General features: G+C 41.7%; 1 long non-coding RNA gene across 1 annotated transcript in view; it reads left to right on the forward strand.

The window, feature by feature from the left end:
• The first annotated feature begins 760 nt into the window (after positions 1-760).
• The window catches only part of LOC123348049, a 45,822-nt gene continuing 32,737 nt past the window's right edge, over positions 761-13,845 (forward strand). The window contains exon 1 of the long non-coding RNA XR_006573154.1: positions 761-872. This is a non-coding gene — a long non-coding RNA (uncharacterized LOC123348049). The remainder of the gene's footprint in view (positions 873-13,845) is intronic.

A 13,845-nucleotide genomic window follows, 5' to 3' on the forward strand; every position in this document is an offset into this window, starting at 1 on the left:
TGATTATTGCAGTCTGTTGACTGCATGTGTCTTGAGGATAGCAGGGCAGGAAGCAGAACTCTGATGTAAACAAACCCCAGACCTTTGACAAGTTCAGATCAAGATCTGAACATTGCAGATCCACCCCAATTAAACCACATAGAGAATTTTAAAATAAATTTTAACCCTAATAAATCCTTCATTACAAATGGGGGCAAGGGGATGAATTTGCCAAATTCTCACCAAAATTAATTTAAATTTTTCTCACAGTAAGTTAATTTGTGTCAATTTTTTCCAAACAGCTATAGGCCAGATCCTCAGCTGGTGTAAGTTAACATCACTGACTTCACAGAAGCACATTGATTTGTACCAGCTGATGATTTGGCCCCTACTAGTTATAGGTCTCAGTCCAAACTTGGGATGAAGAACAAACAGAAAATCATAATTCAGTGACGTTAACTGTGGATGATCCCTGCTTGTAGTGGAGTGATGCTTTCTGTATCCATGATATAGTATGTCCAGCTTAAACAACTGACAGTTATAAAAAAGAGGAATTATGTCTTGAGAGTGCCAAAAGGAAAGCTCTGCTGGCTACTTAACATGACGGGTTCTGCTTGCAGTGCAAAGTTACTGTATGACTTGGCCTCTCTTTGGATCTGTGTTATAGGGGGCACAGAGCCCATGCTGTCACAGACATTAAAGGATTAACAGCTCCTCAGATGGGGCTGATTGGTAGCCCTGCAAAAGCTGGAGAGATAAAAAGGCTGCAGGGCAGAAGGGAGAGATGACTACCAAAGAGGCTGAGGAACCCACTGAGAGCAGAGGTCTTCATCAGTGGACAAGTGAGAAGCTGCGCAGATAGTCGGACCTCCAAAAGAAGAGGATCACAGAATGTGAGTATGGGAAACAGCCTACAAGAGACACACAGTGGGAAGCAATAAGAGATGGGGGAAACTGATTCCAAGTGCTTCACACAGGATCCCTAGACTGGAACCCTGGGTTCCTCGGCCAGCGCTAGTCTCTCCCCTCTCAGGGCAGTAAAGCCTGAAGAACAAAGGGATCTAAACCCCCAAAAGCCAGACACTACTGACCCTTCACTACTGGTCTCCTGACCCACAAGACTATTTACTGCCCTGAGAGGGGGTAGACTATTAAACATCTGGCTGGAATCATAGTGAGGTACTACCAGATGTGGGTCTAAATGGAGATTGGGCAAACAAAGGGGAAACTGAGGCAGACTTGTCCTAACACCCTGAACCAAGTTGGGGGGATGCCATTGGCTGAAGAAACCCCAACAGACAGTCCATAGGACACACTAATAGTATACAGAGGCTTCCTTTCGGAAATGCATGCTGAACAGACAATTAAAATAATGATACCTGTGCTGCCTAGAAATCATAGTTGCCCATAGGCTTATGCTACAACCTTATTTAGACTAAATAGTCTTTTAACTATCAGGCAATATCTCTGGGGCCAAACCTACAAATAGTTGATTAGCTCATTGGACACATCAATAATGCTGTGTTGCTTGGCCATCTGCGTCCATTTGACCATACAGAAGTTTACACAGTGAGTAGAAATATAAGATAGCAGTGAGTAATATCTGTGGTATCTTCTCTGAATGTTGACACATCCGGCCAAATTCTGCTTTGTTACACCGCTGTAAATCTAGAGAAACCCCAAAGACTTCACCTGTGTTACTTCAGATTTACACCACAGTAATGAGATCAGCATCTGTCCTGCTGTGTTCAGACATGGAATTCATAGGAACCTCTCTCTCTGCAGTTTTGGCTAGTTAACTTTATTTGGGCTAATAAGGAAGAAGAGAGGAACTGCGAACAGGAAAATTTGCATGTAAAATGAAACCTGTCTCAGAAGCAAATTTTTAAACACATCTATTTGCATTGTTGGAAAAAATGTGTGGTTACCACATCACCTGCCTCCACCCGCTGTAGTTACATAACTCTGTGTGGAAGATAGCTAGAAACAGACACGTCTGCTCACTGAAGGTGAAATTCTCCCACCCCACCTTGGCTCTGGAAGGCCCAGTTCAAACGAGACCTGCCCTGGTTCTACTGCATCTCATGCAGTAGGGGTGTCCACAAGGGTAGGGCATTGCAGGAGCTCTCTCCAAGAGCATGAGGAGTGGTATTATTGAGAGCAGTCTGGAGGAGTGGTGGGGATTTTGCCAGCAGGTCGGTGGCCTGCATGACTGCTGGCCTCAGTCTACACCTGGATATGTGGGTGGCATGTAGCAGACCATAATCATTACTACAGTGCAGCAGCCATATTAGCAGCTGCAGCCTATTGGTGCAGATGTCCTGCAACCTGTCTCTATCCATACATTACTTCTCTCCTTCCCAAAGCCCTTTCACTCAGGCTTTCTGCAGGGGACTATAACTTCCCTGTGAGCAAATAGACTTCTGTATATTCTACAATATTTCTTCTGAATATTGGATTATAAGCAGACAGGCACTTGCTTCCACCACCCAGCAACTAATACCAAATCATCTATGAATATACGATGCTTTGCTGATGAGTACCATGCAAATATCCAGGTAAATGAATAGATAGCTTAGATTATATACAGCTAGTCAAACAAAATGATTTCCTCAGGATACACCAGCTAACAAGAAGACCCTAGCTATACTTAAGCTACTTTTAACTACACACATACAAACAACAGAACAAAGACCTTGCCTCACTAGGTAGTTGCATCGGTTTAACTAAACTAGGTTTAAAATTGATCTAGGCAAACCAGTGCAAATCCCTAGAGTAGACACCTAAGTTAAATCTATCTGAGAAAGATTTAAAATGATTTAATTGAGTAATTTAGGCCTTAGAAGAAATGTACTCACTCTTTTTATATATTTATTTAACCTAAATATGCTAGAGGTTGAATAGACACAGAAAATACAAGGTCCCTGACTTAAAAGGGTTTTCAATTTAAATTGGCATTGTGTAGGCATAGAAAGAACATAAGACACTGAACATCAAAGGTATGCAAGGTTCTTCAGACATCCTAGCATACAATTTAAGGCTGAGGGATAGGCTGCAACAAAACGCAGATAACCAAGTGCTCATGTGTTAGCACTTACCAGAAATAACAGAACCCGGTGACTATTTTGAAAGTCCCTTCTTTCTTTTACATTTAATTGTACCTGGAATCTCCAAGTCCTGCTTTAAAATTATCACACAATCTCCTGCTGTGAAATATCAGTACAATGGCAGCTTTCACTGAGACGGTTCACTGGTATGGAGATAGAGAAACAGGCATAGTTCTACAGACTGATTTGAAATTGAGCTCAATATCAATAGCTCAAAGTTGGGTGCCTAAAATTAGGCCTTATCAAAACTAGAAAGTTATAGCACTTTAACTGCATCATTATTGTCGGCTAATGTGGATGCAGTTACATCAGTATTGAAGTGCTTCATATTAGTAAACTATTCTTGTAGGGGAATAAGAAATAACTATAGCCGTATAAGGCACTTTCAAGCTGGTATAATGACATACACACAGAAGCTTCTAAACTAAAAACCACATCCCTCACTGAAACAGTTATACCAGTAAAACTTTCAAGTCTACACCAGGCCTTAGCCTCGCCTAATCTGCATTTAGGCACTAAAAAGGGGGGCGGGGGGCCCTGATTTTTCAGAAGAGCTGAGCACCTGCAGTTCCCCTTAGAGCCAAAAGAAGTGGCAGGCTCTCATTGCCTCTGAAAAGCAGGCCACTTTTATTTAGGGGTCTAAATATGGATTTAGAAGCCTAATTTTAGGCTCTTATGTTGGAATAACTTACCTCGGTCAATATTTATTTAAAAGTGAACAACAATGCTAAAATGTAACTTGACTCAGGAATACACGAGAGCATACAGCACATATCGCTCCTCCCTGTAAATTCCTGTGTTTGATGCTCAAAAGACATTCCAGAACAGCTCTGCGGCATCACACTGACGGCATTAACACACAGGGTTGCATTGGACATATTGACATCTTTGAAGTTAGAGCGATAAATTCTGGAGTGTCTTTGTCAGAAAGTAGCAGAGAATTTACAAAGGGGTAACGTTTTTTTAAAGAGGAAGTTAAGCTTTCGATGGTGAATGTTCTCTTCAATCTATTTTTTTTTTAAGTGGTGCCTTTTAGCACAGATTTCCACCCTTGCCTCATTGTTTATATTAGCACTGCACTTCTCCTTTAACAACAAACACATTAGATGCTGCACACTTCCTTTTAAATGTCTGGCATTCCTAATGTGAATGGCTTTAAAGGGAGTGACAAAAGGGGCCGGAGAAAGAGATGTCTGTTTGAAGCATGTGATTTGGAGTGGTGTGGAAGGGGTTAAGGAAAGTCTCAATGGATTCAGAAGTCTTCATTCTTTCACTGACATGTGACAATCATTATGGCTGACTCAAAGTGAGGGGATATAAAATGGACACCGAAGCACTTAAAGCATATGCTTTTGTCAAGGTGCCATATGGTAAGAGAGTTTATTTTACTTTAGCCCTGACTTAAGTGTTCATCCTCATGTCTCCTGCAATGGGCGGTGTGTTAGCTTAGAGAGACTATGGATCTGTTTCAGCTACCAATGGAAGAAGTGAATACACTTTCCTCCATTTCCATCAAGTTTCTGCTTTGTTTTTCCATCTTTAGGGAAAAAAAAAATCTTAACCACTGTCAGCAGGACAAGCACTGGCATTTACCATTCCTAGTCAATTACACAGGGTAGTTGCTTTTTACTGCTTGGAAATGAGCACCACTACAATTACAACTGAGCACTGACAGAACTACTTGTAAATATCTCTGTTCTAGGATAGAAATAGTTCTTAAAGTTTTGCATACAATATTCCTTAAGCTTTTTTTGTTCACAGATGTCTCTTTACACGCACACAATCTACCAAGATTTTCCGAGCGGACTCTGATTTTGGGTGCATAGATTTTGGGGTGCCTAATTTGAGGAACCTTAAAAGGGAGCCAGTTTTCAGAAAATCTTGAGCACCACCCTTTGAAAATCAGGCACCTTTAAAGTTCCTTAAATTGAGCATCCAAGAACTGGGATATCCAAAATCAGTAGTCACTTGCAACTATCTTACTCACTGTGGACCCAATCCCAGCTCAGCACTCATTTTGCCAGATTAGCAGAATGCAGGATAGGGTCTTATATGCTTTGGAAAAATACACTATGGACCCAATATTTATTTTAATTACACTGCAGTAATTCCAGTGATGTTTTAACCTAGTATAGCTCTGATGGAGTTATTCCAGATGTATACAGGTGTAACTAAGATCAAAGTCTAGCCTTATATTATCAGAGCTGGTGTATTGATGCTTCCTTCCATCCCACAATTTGAGTTGTTTTGCTCCTCCCATTACACTTGTCATGCTCACTTGTTCGGGAGGAGACATACAAGCACATTAATATTAGTTTATGAGTGGGATTTTTCAGGAGTGCCTAAGGAAGTTAAGCATCCAACTCTCATTAAAAGTCTGTGGGAACTGGGCACGTAAATCTCTTAGACAATTCTGAAAGTCTCACTGAACAGCCTTAAATTAATTCTTGTAATCAATGGCATTAATTCATTATTAACATACACACCAGACCACTCCAGATCTTCTAAATCAGTTCTTTAGATATTACTGTGTAAGCAGCAAGAAAATCCTCTACTGGGCTACAATGAAAGATCGGATTTGGCAAGGTAGGGTAATATCTGCTTCCAAAAATGATTTCCCCATTTAGATAATATGATGCTATTCCATTCAGTGCAAATAACTGAAGCAAGTGATAGAAGTAGTACAGTTTCTTTGAACTGAAGTCAAAACGTTGTGATTTGGGAGTTGGTTGGTTGGCTGGTTTATAAAACAAAAAAAAACCAAAAAAAAAACCTCTGGAACCCACTGGAAGAGGGGAATTTGTGGTCCAGCCAGATTGTAGCATGTTTATATTCATGGGGTGAGATTTCACAATGCACTTATAGAATCATAGATGATTAGGGTTGGAAGGGACCTCAGGAGATCATCTAGTCCAACCCCCTGCTCAAAACAGGACCAATCCCCAAATCTCTAAATGGCCCCCTCAAGGATTGAACTCACAACCCTGGGTTCTTAGTGCAAAAACCCCAGCCAAGCTGGAGGGGGCAACTAGTGCAGCTTTAAGATATCCTTGTGCCCTGCTAATCCTGGGCTGCCTAGGAGGCCCCTGGCATAATTTAGACAGTCGTGGGATTCTATCTAAATTACAACAGCTTCCCAGGCCTGCCCTATGGGCTGCAGCCATGGCCTTGATAAACGCGACACCCAGGCTTGTAATGGTGTCCTCCACAGTATCTGCACCAGGAAATCCTTCCTCACTCCGGTGTTAGGGACTTCTTGTGTTACTCCACTGGCTTTTACCTGTCACAAAGGGGCCAGAGCAGATATAAGGACCTTGTCCATAATTTGCACCCTAATCCTATGATCTCTCAACTCCATTTACTTTAGTGAAACACTGTTCAATGTCAAATCAAGTCCTTGGTGCTGTTCAGAATGACCTGCCAGGAACATATAAAATGGTTTCTATACATGTTTCATCTGTCTATGTATAAGCAGACTCTCTCGGCATATATTGTAATCCAGCCCTATTTCCAAAGGACAGTTCCGATAACAATATCCCAGGAACAATATTTCAGGCACATCCAAGTTATGATTCAAATGAAGTGGGTGTTCTGGTTACATGCATCCAGTTAGCCACAGCTTAGTCAAAATAGCTTTTTTCCATCTCAATTTTTCCCCTATTGCATTTTCTAGAAATTCAGCTTTTCAATATTAAAACTAATCTTGGGATGTTTATGGTTTAATATCCGGCATATGAGAGGCTTATGTATGAGACAAATAATGAACATGATTTGAAGTCTAGGATTGTTGTGTTCTGTATAAATGATTTCAGCACTAAGTGAGCTCTCATAGCTCAGGCAAGGCTGGTAGTTAAAGGGCGGTGCTGATGGAGAGAGATGGACTGCAAACAAACAACTGCAGAGCCATATGGGCTGACTACTCCCAGCAGTAAATTATTAAAGATGGAGCTGATAAAAGCATCACTGATATTGAAAATAATGTTATTGTGTGTGTTTATATTAAAACCACAATCCTTTTTATGAATGGACGGTGGGAAAAGCTAGATATAAACATGCGTTTTATTCAGAAAGAGCCAGTCTCTTTAGGGTCAAAAAGCAGATCAAAATTTTAAGCTCTTTAGGGCAAGAATGGTCTCTTAACTCCATATTTGTATAGGTGCCTAGCATAATGGGGCCAGGTTCCTTGATCTAGGCCTTAGAATGCTGCTGCAATATAAATGACTAAATAAATGTAATAAGTACTAGTCAAAACACAATTCAAGAATCTTTAACTCTGCACAAGGTTTTGATGGTATTCTTTGAAACACGTTACAATTATTTAGAAGGTATGGATTGGTTCTCATCTCAGTTAAATTGACATTAATGGCATTACAGCTGCATAAAATAGGTGTAGGTGAGATTGGAATCAGGCCTCACATACAGCTCCAACAATATCACAACACGGTAATTATCCAGAACCTGTGTCAGAAATGCAGTTCAGTGCCTGAGTCACTACAAGTGGTAAAGCAGAAAGATGAAACGACAACTGCGGAGATGTATAGTCTGTCTGCTTATTTTCCAGTGAGTAATTGCAATACCATCCAGCTTCATAAAGGTTGTACCAGATCATAGTATCTCCCCCCACCACCCCGCAAAGGCAAGACTACAACTTTCCCAAGTAGCTTCCTCATGCTGCAGTTGAACTCCATTCTTAGTCATTAGATGATGATTTGAAGTTGCAGCCCAGTTCTCCCACTTTACTGCTAACTTCCCCAAGGTCTTTGCCTCCCTATAAATGCATTATGCCTTAGACATGGTCTCTAAACTAAAGCAGAAATAAAAACACCATTTGTGTTTTCTATTATAGAACATGAGAAAGTTTTCCCAGATTTAAAAAAAAAATTATTTTCAGTACTGATACATCTCGTTTTTTCTACTTTTTGCCCCAGTAGATTATTGGAGTTGTTCTGCAGTATTAGTTCAGTTTGTTTCTAACTTTTACTGAGGTGGTGAAGACCCTGAAGGGTATTGCACTCTATACATTCTGTGTGTTCTTATACCTTTATATTACAGAGTATTATAGATGATCTCCCAAGTTTTGTAAACCATGTTACGAACTTACCATCAGAACAGTGACACCACTTTGAGCAATAAAACCTCACAAAGGTGTCTGCTGTTCTAACAGGGCCAGGGCAAACTGTACTATCCAGAGAGGCCTGTCTTTTTTAAACAGATTTTCCATGAACTGCTTTTGTCAGTGCATGTGTGTATGCATACTCTCATCCACACAAACCCCCAGTTTCTAGGGTCTCATGGATTAAGTTCTCTAAAGTACACATGATCTCATTGTTTCCAGGCCTGTCTTCCTGTGGTACTGTTGTGCACAACTGCTTTTCTTAGCTGTAAATACAGACATTAAATACGGAATAATCCCAATTCTTTCTCTCTTCCAAAATGGAACAATTAAAACAAAGCCACAAAGCTCCTGTGTTAAATGTCATCTGAGACAGGAAAAATAATGACTTAAAACAGGTTTCAATTCTATTTTTCCCGAGACAGAAGTTGTTTCTACGTCCTGGCTTGTTATTGTGTTCATACCGGCAATACAGTACTCAGCATGTACTGTACATTATTAATTATTGGCAGGCTTTGTTGTTCGTCCTGCTATCTGAGCAGTTTTCGGGACATGCCCATTTTATTAACACAGTTTCCTTCTACTGTTGCTTAATTTCACTTCCCTCTTGTTCTTACTGCCTTTCCCCACCCACGCTATCATTCCAAATGTCTTCCCCCGGTGGCCAGTAGAGGGCAGTTGGATTTAGTTTCTTAGGAGCTGGAGTCACTAAAACTATTCAGACAGTTGCACTGTAGTCTTTTTACCTGGTGGTTCTTTCTTGTAGAAACTGAGGCTCAGAAAATAGGTGAACCAAGAAGAATAAATAAAAGATTTTATATCTAGAGCAGCAGAAGAGAGAGAGAAGGTGGCTTCAGGTCCCTCAGCATCAGATGTGTCTATGATATCACTGCATGAGAAGATAATGGAAGACACCATTTTGGTAAACTCTGTGCTTTCTAGTTTCTCTCTAAGAATCTTCTGCTCACAGAGAAAGGCAGATGAGGGGCTGCTGCACAAATGCATTCAGACCCTCACACATTTTCATAATGAGCAAGACTAGTCCCTATATTATTTCACACAGGTTCTGTACAAGAACAACACTTCCACAGCCACAACAAAATGGTGGCACATCCTAAGATCTGTAACATATTTCCACTCCTATTGAAAGCAGTAGCATATTTCCACTCCTATTTATCCTTCTCTTTGTCATTTGCTTTCCTTTGGTAGAAGGTACAGTTCAACCTCTCTCTTGTCCCTGGTAATCACTGCACCATGTACTTGTTGATGGTTGTGCCCACTTCCCTTGTGTGAAGGGAGATAGTATTTATATTAGATAAATATGTATATTTTCTCCCTCAGAGTGATCCCTATTCAGCAAAGCACTTGAGTATGTGCATATTCAGGCGAGCCCTTAAGCACATGCTTAATTCTGAACATGTGCTGAAGTCCCATTGACTTAAAGTTAAGCAAGTGCTCCCCTGAATAGGAACGCTTTTCTGAACCAGGGCCTACCAAGTTGGAGAGGGGTGGACAGATAAACGGTGACATTGACAACGAGGGGCAGGGGAAGACACTACAGAAGGGGACAAAAGAGTACGGCAGCTGTCCCCTCCCATTCTCTAAACATCACTTCCACAATCTGTACAGTTGTGAAATCGTTCAAAAATTACCACAATATTCATGTCAAAGTTTGTGTATGCCTAAAAGGGACTTCAGCTAAAGTGAGCAGTATAGAAATGACTGGAACTGTATGAAACAAGGAAAATGTATTTTTTTTTTCCCCTTCAAAAAAGCCAGTTAAGCTTTTTCAACCCCCTGGCTCCTCCTGTTGCATTATGCCCACCACCACCACCAAAAAAAAAAGTAGGTCTAAAGAACTAGTGATACTATATTATGCTGCATGGAAACAGGTTTGTGATTAACTTTTTTCTCCTCCTCTTCTTGACTTTCTGGCCCATTTGTGTATATGTAACGTTTAAATAAACAAAATTTTAATAATAAAAAATAGGAAAAGGTTGCACTCAAAACAAGAGATGGGGTGAGAGATCGACTGCTGTTTGCAGTGAGCAGGAAACTCAGCTGCAGTGAGCTCATTTACTTACCTGTGTGCTTCACCACATTGCTTTGAAAAATTGCGACATATACTTATCATATCCTTCCTGGAAAACAACTCTCATTCTTCTGTATAAGACCTGAGAAATATCTGTTACTGAAAAAACTTTTCTACCTACCAATGGCTTCTAAAGAAGAAAGCAATTCTATTAGCTATAACTAATTGACACTATTAATGCATGCTTGGTGCAAAATGAATAGGGTCGGCGACTCTAAAGATTGTAAGCAGTTAAGCAAAGACCTACACAGTGTGATTTTTCAGAACTACATGTCAGAGGTACACACAATTGCACGACCAGTTGTGTTTGCAGTTATTTGAGATTGCATATTGTAAATCAGGTAAGTGTGTAGATGGCTAGTGAGATGTATAACTAGCTATTTGCATGCATGGCTAACCAATTTCCAGGTGCAATTGTAGCGATTGCATGTGTAAATTAGGAACACAATTGTACATGTTTGCCTGCATGTTACAACAATCAAACCTTAGCCAGTACTTCAATTACTAGTGAAAAGAAGGCCTTGTCTACACCAGGAAAGCGAACGATCCATAATTTACCATCCATGTAGTTCCCTGGGTTATAGCAACAGTGAAAGCAATAGTCTTGACAGAAAACAGGTGTTTTAACCGCTCTGACATCCATACTTTCCCAGAGCATACTCAGCCCCTGCTCGAGCAAGAAGTGACAAATGTGCCTCAATATGCCAATGTTTTCTGTATTATTCTGCAAATGTGTTTGGGTTTTAAAAACACAACTGGGACAACCAGTGTAGAAAATGTTTTTACCAGTGGAATCCCTTTGTCATAAAGAAATATTTATCTTCATACTTCAGTTGTAAGCTGTTTGGGGTGAGGACTGTCTTTTTATTCTGTGTTTGGACAGCACCTAGCACAATAGGGTACAGATCTATGACAGACTCCTAGGCACTATGGCAGTGTTTCCCAAACTGGGGTCGCCGCTTGTGTAAGGAAAGCCCCTGGCAGGCCGGGCCGGTTTGTGTACCTGCCGCGTCTGTAGGTCCAGCTGATCGCAGCTCCCACTGGCTGTGGTTCGCTGCTCCAGGCCAATGGGAGCTGCTGGAAGCGGCACAGGCAGAGGGACGTACTGACCACTGCTTCCAGCAGCTTCCATTGGCCTACAGCGGTGAACCGCGGCCAGTGGGAGCTGCGATTGGCCGGACCTGCGGACGCAGCGGGTACACAAACCAGCCCAGCCCCCCAGGGGCTTTCCCTGCACTAGCGGCATCCCAAGTTTGGGAAACACTGCACTGTGGTAATGCAAATACTTAACTGAGAAGGGGAGGAAGTTTATTTATGTTTAATAAACCCAAATGTTTCTCAGTCAACCCTTACTCATGAAAGGCAAATGCCCAAGCACTTGCATGACTATTATACTTCTAATTAAAGATGAGTCTGAGAGCTATCTGTAAGAGTCTGGACCCCTAGTCATGTCACCCTCCAAAATTCCAGATGTGCAGATTCAGTCTTCTGGTTAGGTCACTACAGAGAGAGACAGAGTCCTGGATCTAGTTCCAAAGCCTGGGCGGGCTGGGTGGGATTGGAAACCATACTTTAGCTTCAGAGACAGATGTATCTGCTGCAGAAGCCCGTGTTCCATTATGCAGAAGCAGTTACCACTAAATAAAGGATTCTCTCTTCTGAGTGTTTTGGGCTCAGAATGGTCGCTGAACGCCGCAGGTGGGCTCCACTCTTCAAGTTCAATGTTTTGTTGGTTTGGTGAGTATTTCAGGATGCTGGCACTGACCTGGTAGGATACAGTATGCTGGTGGCTCTAGAGTGATACTGATAGATGTATCAATACAGGCCTGTTCTCTGGAGAAATGAGAGCAGTCCCGCGATCTTTACTCACATGGCTGGCAGGGGTGGGTGGAGTAATCGGGGTGTGAACAGATACTTATGTGAAATGGAAAAAGAAAGCAAACCTGGTGCTGGGTCTTTGTGCTTATAATTTCATTTTTAAGCCTTGAGAAGTTTGGTTGGACTCCAGAGCTGTATCTGTAGCTAACTGTCTAATGGAATCACATATCAGAATAGATAACAAAGTGTAAACGGCTCGGGCAATCCTGTCACATTTCCACTCGAGCAGCACTTCTGCCAGTGCAGTTCGTGTACATAGGGTCATGGTCGCAGCAAGGAGGAGGTGGCAGAGAATGGGGAGTGTTGAACAAAGTCTAAGACCACAGCTCTCTAACGTAGCTGCTCTAAGCGGAGGGGAGAGAGGTCTCCCATTGGCTTAACTACTCCAGCCCCTGCAAGCGACAGTAGCTACATCAGCAGGAGTGTCGCTCAGGTGGGTGATTTATTCATCCGCCTGAGGGACATAAATTATGCTGACATAAGCTGTAGGGTAGACATAGCCTCTGCTAGCAGGAATTAAACGCCCCTCATCAAACAATGCAAAGAAGGAGAGCCCTCGCCTTGATCGATTAGAGAGTGTAGAGGACAGTCAGAGACGAAGCATCCACTTTCCAAACAGACTATCGAGGCAGGCGCTGGCCCTCTGGATTGTGCTTACACACATGCCCGCTGACAAAGTGACGAGAGGTTTCAGTGACTCACAGAGTATGTCTAGACTTTAGTCATAGCAGGGTAAGGCCACTTTTTAATCAGACAGAGCCAAATTCACCCCTGCCATAACAGAATGTACTATGCTAGCGATGAATTTGGCTGACCAGCTCTAGTCTGTTTTACATCCCCCTAAAGATCCCATGTATCTACTGCTGTAAGACAGAAGAAGTAACAACCTGTTGCCACTACAATCAGTCGGAGGTACAGAAGGGAGTAGAAATGTTGAGCATATTTTAAAGACTCGCTCCTCTGACCATAGCCCTGCTTTAATGAATGAAAACTTGAAGCAGAGTGTAAATAATTTATATTGTGTTCAGATACACAATGTATATGATCAAACTTCTCTGCTTGCCTACCCCAACTACTGAGACTGGAAACACACATACACATACACACCACTGCAGATCTGCCTCTGCCTAACAGAATGCACTGGGCTACTCTGCTTCTAATAAAGATTTCCCAGCTGTTAACGTAGTATCAAAGCCTAAAGATCAAATAAGCATGTAACTTATCTCTCAGGGTCTGAGTGCTGGTTTTATTATTGCACACAATGGATGCAACATTGTCAGAAGAGTGCAAAATGCTACTTCCCACATGTCCCATGCTTCTGAACCTGTTAGTACAGATTTTTTTTTTAAGCGATACCTGTGTTCTTGGAAAAAGACGGTCTTGGCTTTGAGAACTCTACACTCGTTTTAGGTTTGTCAACACAATTCTGCAAGAGGAAAACATGTTACTCTAGAGTACAACTAAGGATGCAGTCTGCATAGTGCTGAATGATTACTTGCAGGAAATACTCTCAACTCTAAATGAAGTAAATCCAAGTTGAGAAGGGTTAGTACTTTGCAGGGTCAGGCCCTGTTAACAGGAAGCACCAAGCTTTCTTTTTGAAAAGCTTGATCAATAGAGATGGAACCAAATTAAATCTCCCAGTTCTGGAAGCCGCCAAAGCTAGGGAAGTTTGG

This window comes from Mauremys mutica, chromosome 13, assembly GCF_020497125.1.
Source record: "Mauremys mutica isolate MM-2020 ecotype Southern chromosome 13, ASM2049712v1, whole genome shotgun sequence".
NCBI lineage: Eukaryota > Metazoa > Chordata > Testudines > Geoemydidae > Mauremys > Mauremys mutica.